The following is a 14,056-nucleotide window of genomic DNA, read 5'->3' on the forward strand; positions in this document are numbered from 1 at the left end:
TGTAATGATTCCCCAGTGTGTGCAGTGTGTGCGTAGCCCAGGACTTACTCAGCGGCTGTGATAGAATCAGGCTGATCGGGGGCGGGGCTGACATCACATGACTTCCCCTCATACACCTGGCCACGCCTGCGTATCACCTGACACTCCCAGATAACAGCCGCTCACCATGTAATGATTCCCCAGTGTGTGCAGTGTGTGTGTAGCCCAGGACTTATTCAGCGGCTGCGATAGGATCAGGCTGATCGGGGGCGGAGCTGACATCACATGACTTCCCCTCACACACCTGGCCGCGCCTGCGTATTACCTGACACTCCCAGATAACAGCCGCTCACCATGTAATGATTCCCCAGTGTGTGCAGTGTGTGCGTAGCCCAGGACTTACTCAGCGGCTGTGATAGAATGAGGCTGATCGGGGGCGGAGCTGATGTCACATGACTTCCCCTCATACACCTGGCCACACCTGCGTATTACCTGACACTCCCAGATAACAGCCGCTCACCATGTAATGATTCCCCAGTGTGTGCAGTCTGTGTGTAGCCCAGGACTTACTCAGCGGCTGTGATAGAATCAGGCTGATCGGGGGCGGAGCTGACGTCACATGACTTCCCCTCATACACCTGGCCACACCTGCGCATTACCTGACACTCCCAGATAACAGCCGCTCACCATATAATGATTCCCCAGTGTGTGCAGTCTGTGTGTAGCCCAGGACTTACTCAGCGGCTGTGATAGAATCAGGCTGATTGGGGGCGGAGCTGACATCACATGACTTCCCCTCACACACCTGGACACACCTGCGTATTACCTGACACTCCCAGATAACAGCCGCTCACCATGTAATGATTCCCCAGTGTGTGCAGTGTGTGCGTAGCCCAGGACTTACTCAGCGGCTGTGATAGAATGAGGCTGATCGGGGGCGGAGCTGATGTCACATGACTTCCCCTCATACACCTGGCCACACCTGCGTATTACCTGACACTCCCAGATAACAGACGCTCACCATGTAATGATTCCCCAGTGTGTGCAGTCTGTGTGTAGCCCAGGACTTACTCAGCGGCTGTGATAGAATCAGGCTGATTGGGGGCGGAGCTGACATCACATGACTTCCCCTCACACACCTGGCCACGCCTGCGTATTACCTGACACTCCCAGATAACAGCCGCTCACCATGTAATGATTCCCCAGTGTGTGCAGTGTGTGCGTAGCCCAGGACTTACTCAGCGGATGTGATAGAATGAGGCTGATCGGGGGCGGAGCTGATGTCACATGACTTCCCCTCATACACCTGGCCACACCTGCGTATTACCTGACACTCCCAGATAACAGCCGCTCACCATGTAATGATTCCCCAGTGTGTGCAGTCTGTGTGTAGCCCAGGACTTACTCAGCGGCTGTGATAGAATCAGGCTGATCGGAGGCGGAGATGACATCACATGACTTCCCCTCACACACCTGGCCACGCCTGCGTATTCCCTGACACTCCCAGATAACAGCCGCTCACCATGTAATGATTCCCCAGTGTGTGCAGTGTGTGTGTAGCCCAGGACTAACTCAGCGGCTGTGATAGAATCAGGCTGATTGGGGGCGGAGCTGACATCACATGACTTCCCCTCACACACCTGGCCACACCTGCGTATTACCTGACACTCCCAGATAACAGCCGCTCACCATGTAATGATTCCCCAGTGTGTGCAGTGTGTGCGAAGCCCAGGACTTACTCAGCGGCTGTGATAGAATCCGGCTGATCGGGGGCGGAGCTGATGTCACATGACTTCCCCTCACACACCTGGCCACGCCTGCATTATCCCTGACACTCCCAGATAACAGCCGCTCACCATGTAATGATTCCCCAGTGTGTGCAGTCTGTGCGTAGCCCAGGATTTACTCAGCGGCTGTGATAGAATCAGGCTGATCGGGGGCGGAGCTGATGTCACATGACTTCCCCTCACACACCTGGCCACACCTGCGTATTACCTGACACTCCCAGATAACAGCCGCTCACCATGTAATGATTCCCCAGTGTGTGCAGTGTGTGCGTAGCCCAGGATTTACTCAGCGGCTGTGATAGAATCAGGCTGATCGGGGGCGGAGCTGATGTCACATGACTTCCCCTCACACACCTGGCCGCGCCTGTGTATTACCTGACACTCCCAGATAACAGCCGCTCACCATGTAATGATTCCCCAGTGTGTGCAGTGTGTGTGTAGCCCAGGACTTACTCAGCGGCTGTGATAGGATCAGGCTGATCGGGGGCGGAGCTGACATCACATGACTTCCCCTCACACACCTGGACACGCCTGCATTATCCATGCTACTCCCAGAAAATGGGCCGTTACCACCCACAAACGCCGCCTTCCTCTCAATCAACTTGTGTAGGTCATCAATAAAAAAGTAGCAGTATTTTATCGCAGGATGGTCATGCGCACTACTGGCCGTACACCTGTGCACCCTATTGATTATTGCCTGACCTCCAAATTCACAGGTCTGATTAACGCCCTGAGTCTGCGGAACCATAAGTCCCAGGCCTGGAAGATCACCAACATTCTATGCAGAAGGATTTTCAGATGATACAGTGTATTTAGCGGCATCTCTTTACCCAACATTTCCTCTGCATCAATTAGCAGAAGCTGCTGAGGAATTGTGCGGCACCACATCGGAAACCTACTTTATTACAAATTTACTAAGGTGGGAGTTCTACTGAAGATGAGATGTAGAAGATAATAGATACAATTTCAATTGGTTGCTATGGGCAACACCCCAATATCTTCACTAGAACTCCCATCTTAGTACATGTACTGTATTTGCAGGTTGGTCTGTCCTAGGACACCTCATCCCTGGTCACTAATCACCATTACTAAGAGATATTTATTCTGTTCATCTTAATGGAATGATGGGACATTATGTCGACATTCAAGTCTACACCAGGTGGACATAGTATGACGGTTGACATGGACGTAATGTCAGCATTGTCATACTGTTGGGACATTGTGAACATCAGGGTATGTGACATTGGTACATCAGAGTTTGAAGCTGTGTAAGACGTGCTCTGAATCTGCCGACGCAGCTTTTCCTCAGACTGATGGCCGACGCGTTTCACCTGTCACATATGTGTGAAATGATTCCCTGGTGGATATAGCGTCTCTGGACTGCGACTCTATTATTATTATGTTTTGTTATTGGGCTTTATTTATATTCTTATATCCTTACTTTATCATCCTATGTAGGTGGCACCACAAGGGCCCCGCTCCGCATCATATACTGACCGCAGAAAGTGATTCCCAGCGACACTGACTGTAACCCAGGCCTCTCCCAGCTCTAATCCATCACTAAATAAGGGCATGTTAAACCTAAATAATCTATTCCTCAAGCGGTTCCTTGTAATGGGGGATGGGTAATCTGGAAGCGGTCTATGGATTTAGGTTAGGTCCGACCCGGGTTATTTATGCGATGTGAAAGGGGTATATATCATACCCCCACCCAAAGGTTAAAATGAGGGGGAACGGGGTGGGGGAACCTATGATGGTGAGGTGGAACATTTTATCCTCCACATTGGCCCTGCACAGTAATTCTCACAGAATAGCATTGTAGTTTGCAAGGGAATGCCAAAACCCTACAACTGGCCCTGTTTCTTCCTATTGGGAGGAGGGGAGGGGGTGTAATTAGGTGTCATAGAGACATGAGTTCCACCACCTCGGCATGACCACTTTAAGCCCTGCCCCCCCAGTGGTTCTGCAGGTTATCAGGGGATTCCCCCCATTGCCTGCCAATGCTGCAAGTCTATTGCTCCAATACAAATACCTCCAAAATGGCGGTGGCCATTTTGAGAGGGACATTTTCAATGTGTCAGGTGCATACATTTCTGCAGACCCCAGTGCCATACAAGTTACCCATGTTCACCATATTTCGGACACGGTGGAATATTTTATTCTCCTCTATACTCACTGGGATGGTAAATTATGAACAAGTTGGTTTAAAAAACAAAAACATGAAAAACCTTTTGACTGTGTCGACCCTTTGACCATATCGACCTAATGCATGATCTAATAACCACATAGTAAACAATAGAGTGAGAATGTGGTTTGTAGAGACAGAATTTTTTTACCTTAGACAAGTTCGCCATCTAGTGTCGGAAAAGTACAATGACAGTCTGAGTGAAACACGTGTATGTTTTATTATTTCATTACTGTGTGTCTGCATACACCTAGTGGGAACATTTACTGAAGCCTCTAAAAATAAAAAGAGGTGATATTGCACATAGCAACCAATCAGATTTGATCTGTCATTCTGTAGCATGCAATAGAGAAATTATAGAATTTGATTGGTTTTTATGGGCATTTGCGTAAAAATCACGTTTTGCTGTGTCCAATAAAATTGCACTTAAAAAAAAAATCACATCCAGGTGTTTTCTCATGGAAACCATCAAAATCACAATTGTGATTGGGTCCAGTTTTTGAAATCGCACTCTAAACATGACCAAAAATCACCTGAAAATTAGTCCACATTCAGGTTGGCAGAACGATGCACAGATCAGTGAGATCTGTGTATCTGTAAAAGTGTTCTGTAATAAATTAACATGGGCGCCTATGATGGGATCTGGCTAATCTCTCTGAGTACAATGTTCATTGGGGTCACCTTTGTGGGGGGATGTTGCATAAAAAAAGTCAGTGGTTGGTGAGGCACCGGCTAGGAAGAGCTGCTCCGCTGTGCCCACGGGTGGCTGTGTGCACTGTGTGCAGGGTCATTTTGTGCTGCTGGGGGAGCTGTGAGTCTGGGCTGCGGGCCCAGGGGATGTGCGGCCTGGGTTAGTGCCGGTGTGACTTAGGAGAGCTGTGACCCGGGTGGCGGAGGTGGATCTAGGGCTGTGGCGGATCATGCAGCTAATCCGGCACTTTCCCCTACCTAAAGGTGAGAGGATGCTGCTGGAGTCAGGTAGTACTCGCTCCCCCCTCACCCACCCCCTCTATCTCCCCCTCTCCTTCTCTCTAGCCCCATCTCTACCTGGAATAATTTATGTAATAGCCTGTTGTAATGTGTAATGGGAGCTTTACTTGGCATAATGTGTAATGAGGGCATTGATGGAGTAATGTTTAACAGGGGCTTTGCCTGGAGCAATGTGTAATGGGGCTTTACCTGGTGTAATGTGTATTGAGGGTTATACCTGCCCTAATTTATATAAAGGGATCTATCTGGTATATTGTGTGTGAGGGGCTCTACCTGGAGTAGTGTGTAAAGGAGGCTCTATCTGGTGTATTATTTATGAGGGGCTCTACCTGGTGTAATGTATATGAGGGGCTCTACCTGGTGTTTTATGTATGTGGCACTACTGTGTGGAGTAATTTGAATAATGTAGACTACTGCGCTGCATAAACAGGGATTTTTGTACTTACTGTAAATCCTTTTCTCCGAGTCCACAGGTGTCACTGGAGTTACACTGGGGAATAGAAGGCGACCACAGGGAACATGGGCACTTTAAATATAAATTAGTGTGACCAACTCCTCCCCTTCTACTTCCCCTCCCAGGCAGTCATAAAGATTGTGCCCGGAAGGGAGCAGGAAGACACTCACACACTTCCAAAGAGGAACATAATAACATTCAATACGTATAGTAGAAAAAAGAAAACAGTGAGAAAAACACTGAAGTAACATAACACACAGAGTCAAACAGACCAATTGGTAAAATAACCATATAAGTATAAACCCTGACAAGGGAAAACTCCAAGGTTACCTAAGAGGAACCTAACCCTGAACCATAATGGTGGAGAACAGCACTGAGGCGGGCGCACCCTTTGGAAGAAAGTTTGTGCTTCTGGGAAAAGATAGAGAGGGCCGAGACTTGAACCTACAGGGAATTCAGTTTTAAACAGGAATTCAAACCTGCCTGTAGAAACAGGAGATGTCTTGCCTTTTTGAACTGGGTGGTGGAAACCCCACGCCCCTCGCACCAAGCCACATAAGATCTCCAAATCCGGTGGTAGTGTCTTGAAGTGACTTCCTTTCTGGCCCTCATCATGGTAGGTATAACTGCTCTTGGAATACCTGCTCGCCTTAAGATGGACCTTCAGCAGCCATGCCGTCAAATGAAGACGTCCTAAATCTGGAAAGATGAAGGGTCCTTGACTGAGGAGGTCTTCTTGAAGAGGTAGTGGCCGCGGCTCATCGACCAGCAGAGCCGTCAGGTTGGTGTACCAAGAGCGACGAGGCCAATCCAGTGCTATTAGAAGGGCCGTGACTCCCTCCCTCCATATGCGTTGTAATACCCGCAGTATCAATGGGAACGGAGGAAACAGGTACACAAACTGAAAAGGCCAAGGCGCGACCAGCACGTCCACCCCCACGGCCTGTTTGTCTCGAGTCCGTGCAAATTACTTGACAAACTGGAAATTGTGACGGAATGCCATCAGGTCCTCCTGAGGGTGGCCCCAACGACGCACCAAGGTCTGAAACACCTGTGGGTGGAGACATCATTATCCTTGGTGGACATCCTGCCGATGTAGGAAGTCGGCCTCCCAATTGTCTTCTCTGGGTATGAAGATGGCCGACAAGGCCTGAGCATGGGCCTGAGTATGAGCCTGAGTCCACTGAATGATCCTGCTCACCTCCTTCATGGCTGTCTGGCTTCGAGTGCCGCCCTGCTTGTTGATATAGGTGATGGCCGTGGCATTGTCAGACTGGACTCTGATGGCCCTGTCTTGCAGAAGATGTCCCACCTGAAGTAGGGCATAGTATACAGCTCTGAGTTCCAGCACGTTGATGGAGAGCAGGCTTTCCTGTTTCACCCATAATCCCTGGAACTGGTGATCAAGAGTGACAGCTCCCCAGCCCCGAAGACTGGCGTCTGTGGTGAGGAGTGTCCACTACCAGATACTGAATCTCCGGCCTTTCTGCATATTTTTGGAATTGAGCTACTACAGTCGAGACAGACGTGCACGAGGTGATAGTCATCCTCTGCTGAAGATGCAGGTGTGAACCAGACCACAGATTGAGGAGAGACAACTGGAAAGGTCGCGAGTGGAAGAGACCGTATTGGATTGCCTCGAAAGAGGCCACCATTTTCCCCAGGAGTCTGGTACAAAGATGTACCGATACCTGTGTTGACGTCTTGGCACCATCCGGACTATCTTGTCGGATGGAAGGAAAACCCTCATCTGGCAGGTGTCCAGAGTCATCCCCAGGAAGGCATTGAGAGGGTTGGAGCTGGGACTTTGCGAAGTTCAGGATCCACCCGTGAGAAATGAGAGTCTTCTGTGTGAGAAGGATATTGGACAATAGGGTTATCCCTCGAATGGCTCTTTAACAGAAGATCGTCAAAATAAGGGATAATTGTCACACCTTTGAGAGCGGAGGACCTCCATCATCACTGCCATCACCTTGGTGAAGACCCTGGGAGCCAATGAGAGACGGAACTGCCAGGGATGAATTTGTACTGCAAATCGGAGGAAGGCCTGGTGAGGAGGCCAAATGGGGATGTGTTGGTATGCATTCCTTAAACCAAGAGAATTCTCCCTGTTCCAAACCCTGTATCACTGACTGCAGGGACTCCATCATGAATTTGACCTCCTGTAGGTACGGGTTCAAATCCTTTAGGTTTAGAATAGGTCGTACCGAGCCGTCAGGCTTTGACATGAGAAAAAGACTGGAGTAGTATCCCTGAGTACGCTGATCTTCAGGTACCGGATCCATAACTCCCATTGTCTGCAATTTTGAGACAGCCAACAACAGAAGTTGTGCCTTCTCCTGAGGGATTGGTAAGCCGGTCTTGAAGAACCTCCTTGAGGGAGGCAAGCGAAAGTGAATCTTGTAGCCCTTAGCTACCAGATCCCTAACCCATGAGTCCTGACAAGACTGACGCCAGATGTGACAGAAAGACTTCAGTCGAGCCCTGACTCTGGAATCCCCCAGGTGGGACGGGAGACCGTCATGCAGTGGGCTTAGTGGACTTGGGTTCCTGGCTGGTAGCAGAGGTGCCTCTTCCACCTCCTCTGGAACATCTATGTGACAGAGCACCACCTCTGGAACGTCCTCTGAATCTGCTAGTGGGACGAAAGGACTGAAAGGAAGCCTTTCCTTTCGTATTCATATTGATGGGACATTCATATTTGTATTTACAAATACGAATGAATACACCATCGATAGAATACGACAGGAATTACCATTCAAAAGAATGGTGATTCCTGATTTACTAAGCAGCCATATTGATAATACGGCCGCTAATTAGCGTAAAACGGCCGCGAATGGCCGGCCCAATACGGCAGGAAAATACACTTGATTTTCTTGTCGTACAGTATTTGGCAGAAGCCTGCACGGATCAGTCAGATCCATCAGATCATTCAAATCCATCAGATCAGTCAGATCCGTGCAGGCTTCAGTGTAAAAAAAATAGAAAAATCAATAGAAAAAATGGCATGGGTCCCCCCCCCCCCCCCCCACAGCCGTAACCAGCACCAGGCCGGGGCTTGTAATAAAAAATCAGGAAACCCGGCAAATAGGGGTTCCCCATTTTTTTAAACCAGCCCCAGGCTCCAAAATGACTAGGGGTCCTCTGTATTTTAAGAACCAGTCTAAGGCCCAACCAGCGGGGGGACACTTATTATATAAGGTCCCGCGGCCAAAACATTCATCCTACCGACCAGTCAGCCTGGCCAGGGGCCCTGGGGAAGTGGGGACCCTCCCCCCAATAAAGGGGTCCCCTCCCTTCAGGACTTACCTGGTAATGTCCCCGGTGCTAATTAACTGGTCTAAAAAAATTTGAATAAACTATTGTTTAGTACTGTGGAACTATGAGTCCCAGCAAGCCTCCCCCGCATGCTGGGACTTGGAGAACCACAATTCCAGTGGCGTAACAATGGAGGGTGCAGGGGATGCAGTTGCTATGAGGCCCGGCGGGTGGGGGGGCCCGGGGGGGCCCAAGGCTAAGCTAGCAATCCCCTGCACCCTTGAAAAAAATTTAAATAGCGCTGCTGTGCCAGTGTCCCGTGCCCCCAGTGAAGTCCATTCTGGGGCTTACAGGAGGAGGAGCTGCGGTTGCCTTTCAACTGTGTCCATGTCGACTGTGTCAATATTCGGGTAAAAATAACCCATGTCGACCTTCTGACCTGTCGACATAACCAATGTCGACCTAAACCCATGTAGACCTTGTCCTATGTCGACCTAGACACCTGTCGACCTTCACCTGTGTCGACCTAGACACCTGTCGACCTTGTCCTATGTCGACCTTCCCCCTGTCGACCCAATGACTGTCGACCTAAGTGTGGTTGATAAAACGATCCACACCCACCACAACAACCTCCATTTGGTGATAATTTGGTGACTATTATTTATATCCCATCCGCTGTCTTCCCATTTATTTTGGCATACACATCTGTTATTACTCCCGTATCACGGGTAATTACATCTGTTACTATGTTGTTTTTATGTGGGATAATAAAAAAAATTCCCGATATATCGGGTAATTATCTTTTCTTGATACATCCGATTTTCAGCATATTGATATCACAGGCTGCTCATTGGCTGCATTCTGATGTATTTTCTACCCCCACTGTTTTAGCCACATGGGCCCCCATTTATCACTGATCGCATTTACAATGCGATCTGGGAGGAATCTTACCGCCCAGGATCGCATTGTAAAATGCGATCATTTCGCCCGGATGTATGACCTGCTGTGCGCAGGGACAGGGCTCCGAAAGGAGCCTGTCCCTGCGATGCCTGGAGCCGGGGGGTCTGCGCATGCGCGGTTACGCGCTGACCTCCCCCCGCGACCCCGCTGACCGCACTGCCGCTCGGGCAGTGCGATATGTAGCCATAGGCTACAATAGGCTATCGCCATATCAGAATGGCGATAGCCCAGGGGTGCGATGCCGGGCTGCCCGATGTTGATACATTGGGCAGCTTCGCATCCCCCATAGAAACCTATGGGGGATGCGGCCGGCGGCGCTGCAGGGGGGATCGCAGCAGGGATCGGAGATTCCTGCTGGGGTCCCCTGTGATACATTAGGGGGATACTTAATATTTGCGGTTAACCCCTGAAAACGGATGTTTTCAGGGATTTAGCCGCAAATATTAGTTGATAAATGCGGCCCATGGTTACATAGAAATCACAGGGACGCTGCTCTCACTATATAACTAATAACAATATATAGTGGAGATTCAGTCCTTGTATTGATCATTGCTATTTAAGCCTGCAAGGTGGGGTCCTTTGCTGGGGCTGCAGGCTAAAAATGCATTGAGCAGGAGGAGGAGCACTACAGGTCTCAGCAGGTAGCACCTCATATGTCCAGGGTGTGCAGTTTAGGGCCCCTCCCCCTATGTAAAATGCATTGATCAATACATGAACCAAATGTGAGTGTGGTTATTAAACTGGCAATAATCATCAACAGGTAATAGGCTCCACCAACAGAAGGACTATGGTTGCTGGTTACCATTGTACAATATCATATGAACCCCCAAATCTTACAGTCTGTAACTCCCGGGTACATACAGTATATCTCAGGAACACATCACATGTAAAGGTTTCGTTGTTCTAAGTGTCTGGTCACTTATTTGTGCACCTTTTCATATCTCTTATATTTACAAAAAGAATCAGTATCTTTACTCAGTGGTATAGCTAGAAATTCTGCTCCCCCCTGCCCCAAAAAATGTTGGTGCTCCCCCCCTTAAGGGGGGGGCGAGGTGATGGACTACGAGCGCCGCTGGCTGAGCTGACAGGTGACCCAGGCAGCAGTGAGCGCTGAGCTGGTCCCGATGTAATATCTACTGAATGGGATCCGCTCATTACATATGCATGAGGCGTGGACCTGCTCATTTAATATGCACTGCACTGGGTCCCCGCTTATTAGATATGTACAGGGCAGGACCAGCTCAGCGCTCACTGCTGCCTGGGTCGCCTGTCAGTTCAGCCTGCGGCGCCCACCACAGATCCCGCTGGGGCTGCTCCCTCAAGCCACCGCAGGGTCTGCCACATATGTAGCTACGCCACTGTCTTTACTCTTTGTACTCTACTTGGTTTGTGAACAGCGGTTACTTTTCCTGACGTATCTTTCATTTTAAAACTTGGTTATCATTTATTGACATGAATTTCTTTTGTACATATTTTATCTTGTATGGTTTGTTTGTTGCTAATAAATCTATGTGATCATCTATATATATATATATATATATATATATATATATATATATATATATATCTCTTATATATTTGGCTACATCTGTCACTCAAAGTGGGTCTGAAGCTGTAACGCTGGGTGGAGCCTCTGACTCACATGACTGACTCACATGACAGAGAACCAGCCCAGTGAGCCCACAGACAGTGCCAGACACACCCTCTGCCTCTCCATGTTACACAGCAAAGACACAGCTACTCACCAGACACACCAGGTGAGCGTCCCACACCGCCATACCTCCCAACATGACCCTCTCCAGGAGGGACAGAATGCTCTGTTTGTGGACTTCCATCTTAATATATGATTGTCATCACCTGTTTTAAACAGGGTAATTGATAAGAAAGGTGTTTAAGCACAGGTGATGGTAATCCATAAATTAAGAAGAAAGTCCAGAAACAGAGCAATGTATCCCTCCTGGACATGGGCCCTTATTCTGATCGATGCGGATATTCCCGCTTGCGTACGGGCCGCCGATGTTTATCCTCTGCGCATGTGCAGAGGTCACTCTGCGCATGTGCAGGCGATTTCGCCGCAAGGATTCTCTATACGCCGCACAGGGGGCGTAGAGGGGCGTGAGGGGCTACTTATCCTCATTACCCTATGCATACGCCCCGCGTTTCATGGGCGTTCCCATGCAAACGCGGGGTGTATGCATGGTAATGAGGCCGTGACGCGTGGGTACGGGGCGGGCATCTGACATCGCCGGATGTCAGCTGCCCGCCCCCATACAAGATTTCACACGGACAAGTGTCCGTGTGGTCTTGTGTTGCGGGACCTGGTGGAGCGTGCGGCCCTGCATTCGATGTTCGGCGACCATCGAATGCAGGGGCTGCTCCCACCATGGAGGAGGCGTATCCCCGTCCAATTTCATGCGGATCGCCACATATCCGCGTACGGACGGCAGGTGGCGATCCGTATGGAAGGCGGGGATTCGCCTGCACGGTCGCGGCCGCATATTCTGATCGGGCCGCACCGATCAGAATAAGGGCCATGGTCATGTTGGGAGGTATGCACCTCCCCCCACCCCCCATTCACGGCAACCCCACGATTAAATGGCACATGTAAAACACTGACATGGCTATGGTCGACAATGAAAAAGGTTGACATGAGTTTTTGAAGATTTATTTTTAACTTTTTCAATGTTTTCATATTTATTCTCATGTGTCGACATGGACACCAATGAAGTGCCACACTTATGTCAACATTTACATGTGTTGACCTTTCTATGTTGATTTTTTCTTGTGGCGATTCGCGGCACCCCCCGGCGACCCCCCTCCCGCATTCGCAGCACACCCCCCCCGCAATTTTCGGCGACTCCCGCGATTTGCGGCCCACCCCGCGACCCCCCCTCCCACGATTTGCGCCAACCCCCCGGGCCCCCCCTCCCGCGGTTCGCGGTACCCCCCACCCCCCGCGACCCCCCCTACCGCGATTCCCCCCCCCTGACCCCCCCTCCTGTCATTGCGGCAAACCCCCCGCCCCCGCGTCCCCCCTCCCACGATTCGCGGCACCCACACCCCCCCGCGACCCCCCCTCCCGCAATTCACGGCATCCACCCACGACCCCTCCTCCCGTGATTCGCGGACACCCCTCATCTCCTCCCTCCCCCCCACCCCCGCTCCCGATTCACGGCAACCCCAGGATTAAATGGCACATGCAAAACACTGACACGGCTATGGTCGACAATGAAAAAGGTTGACATGAGTTTTTGAAGATTTATTTTTCTTTTTTGAATGTTTTCATATTCATTCTCATGTGTTGACATGGACACCAATGAAGTGCCACACTTATGTCAACATTTACATGTGTTGACCTTTCTGTGTTGATTTTTTCTTGTAGCAATTTTTTTCCAGTGACAACTATGTGCACGTCAACCTACACATCATCAACCAATTCTTTGTATAATATATAACACCTGTTCTGTTTTACTGTAGGTGTTTTAAGTCAGATCTTTTACTGCTACTATTACTGTTTATGTAAATGCATTCTGAATGACAGCAACATCCTACCATCCTTCTACAAGAATATATAACCAACTAGGTGATTCATCGCGCCCCGTGCCCCCCTCTCCCGCAATTCACGGACCCCCCGCGCACCCCCCCCTCCAACGATTCACGCCCCCTCCCACGATTCATGTCACCTCCCGCACACCCCCCCTCCCGCAATTCGCAACCCCCCCCTCCTGCAATTCACGCCCCCTCCCACGCTTTGCAGACCCCCGCCCTCTCCCGCAATTCGCAGACACCTGCGCCCCCTCCCTCCCGCAATTCATGGCACCCCTAAGCCCCTCTTTAGTCCCCCGTATACTTACACACCCCTATCACTACCTAGCTTCCTGCTCTCCTGAACCGTAACTTCCATCACTGGGGAGTCGCTGACGCTGTTTTGCCCACATGCCCCTATCATGCCTCATAGCCCAGCCTCCTGCTCTCATGGACACTAACTCCCACCCAGTAGGAGGAGACACTGACTAAGAGCCACCATCCTGTACTGCCACGCTGGACCCTCACCCACTGGCAGAAGCTGCACAGTATCTCCCACCCTCCTCTTTAGTCCCCCTTATGCCCACACACCCCTATCACTACCCAGCCTCCTGTTTTCCTGTGTCGTGACCTCCGCCAGTGGGGAGCCGCTGACTCAGAAACACCCTACTATACTATTGCACACACAAACCTAAACAACACGCACGCACACCCCCCCCACCCACAAATGTCACTGTACCCTCCACACTATCAATGTACATCTTTCTCTGTAACCGCTTTTTAATTAAACAAAACAATACACACCCCCTTCCACATCATATGCTCTCTATTTAACACATTTCACCTATAACTCAAGTTGCAATACAGGCATCTTTCATACAATTCTAACCATCTTTCTGATATACAAATGTTCACAAA

This window comes from Crinia signifera, chromosome 8 (assembly GCF_055691185.1).
Source record: "Crinia signifera chromosome 8, ASM5569118v1, whole genome shotgun sequence".
Lineage (NCBI taxonomy): Eukaryota > Metazoa > Chordata > Amphibia > Anura > Myobatrachidae > Crinia > Crinia signifera.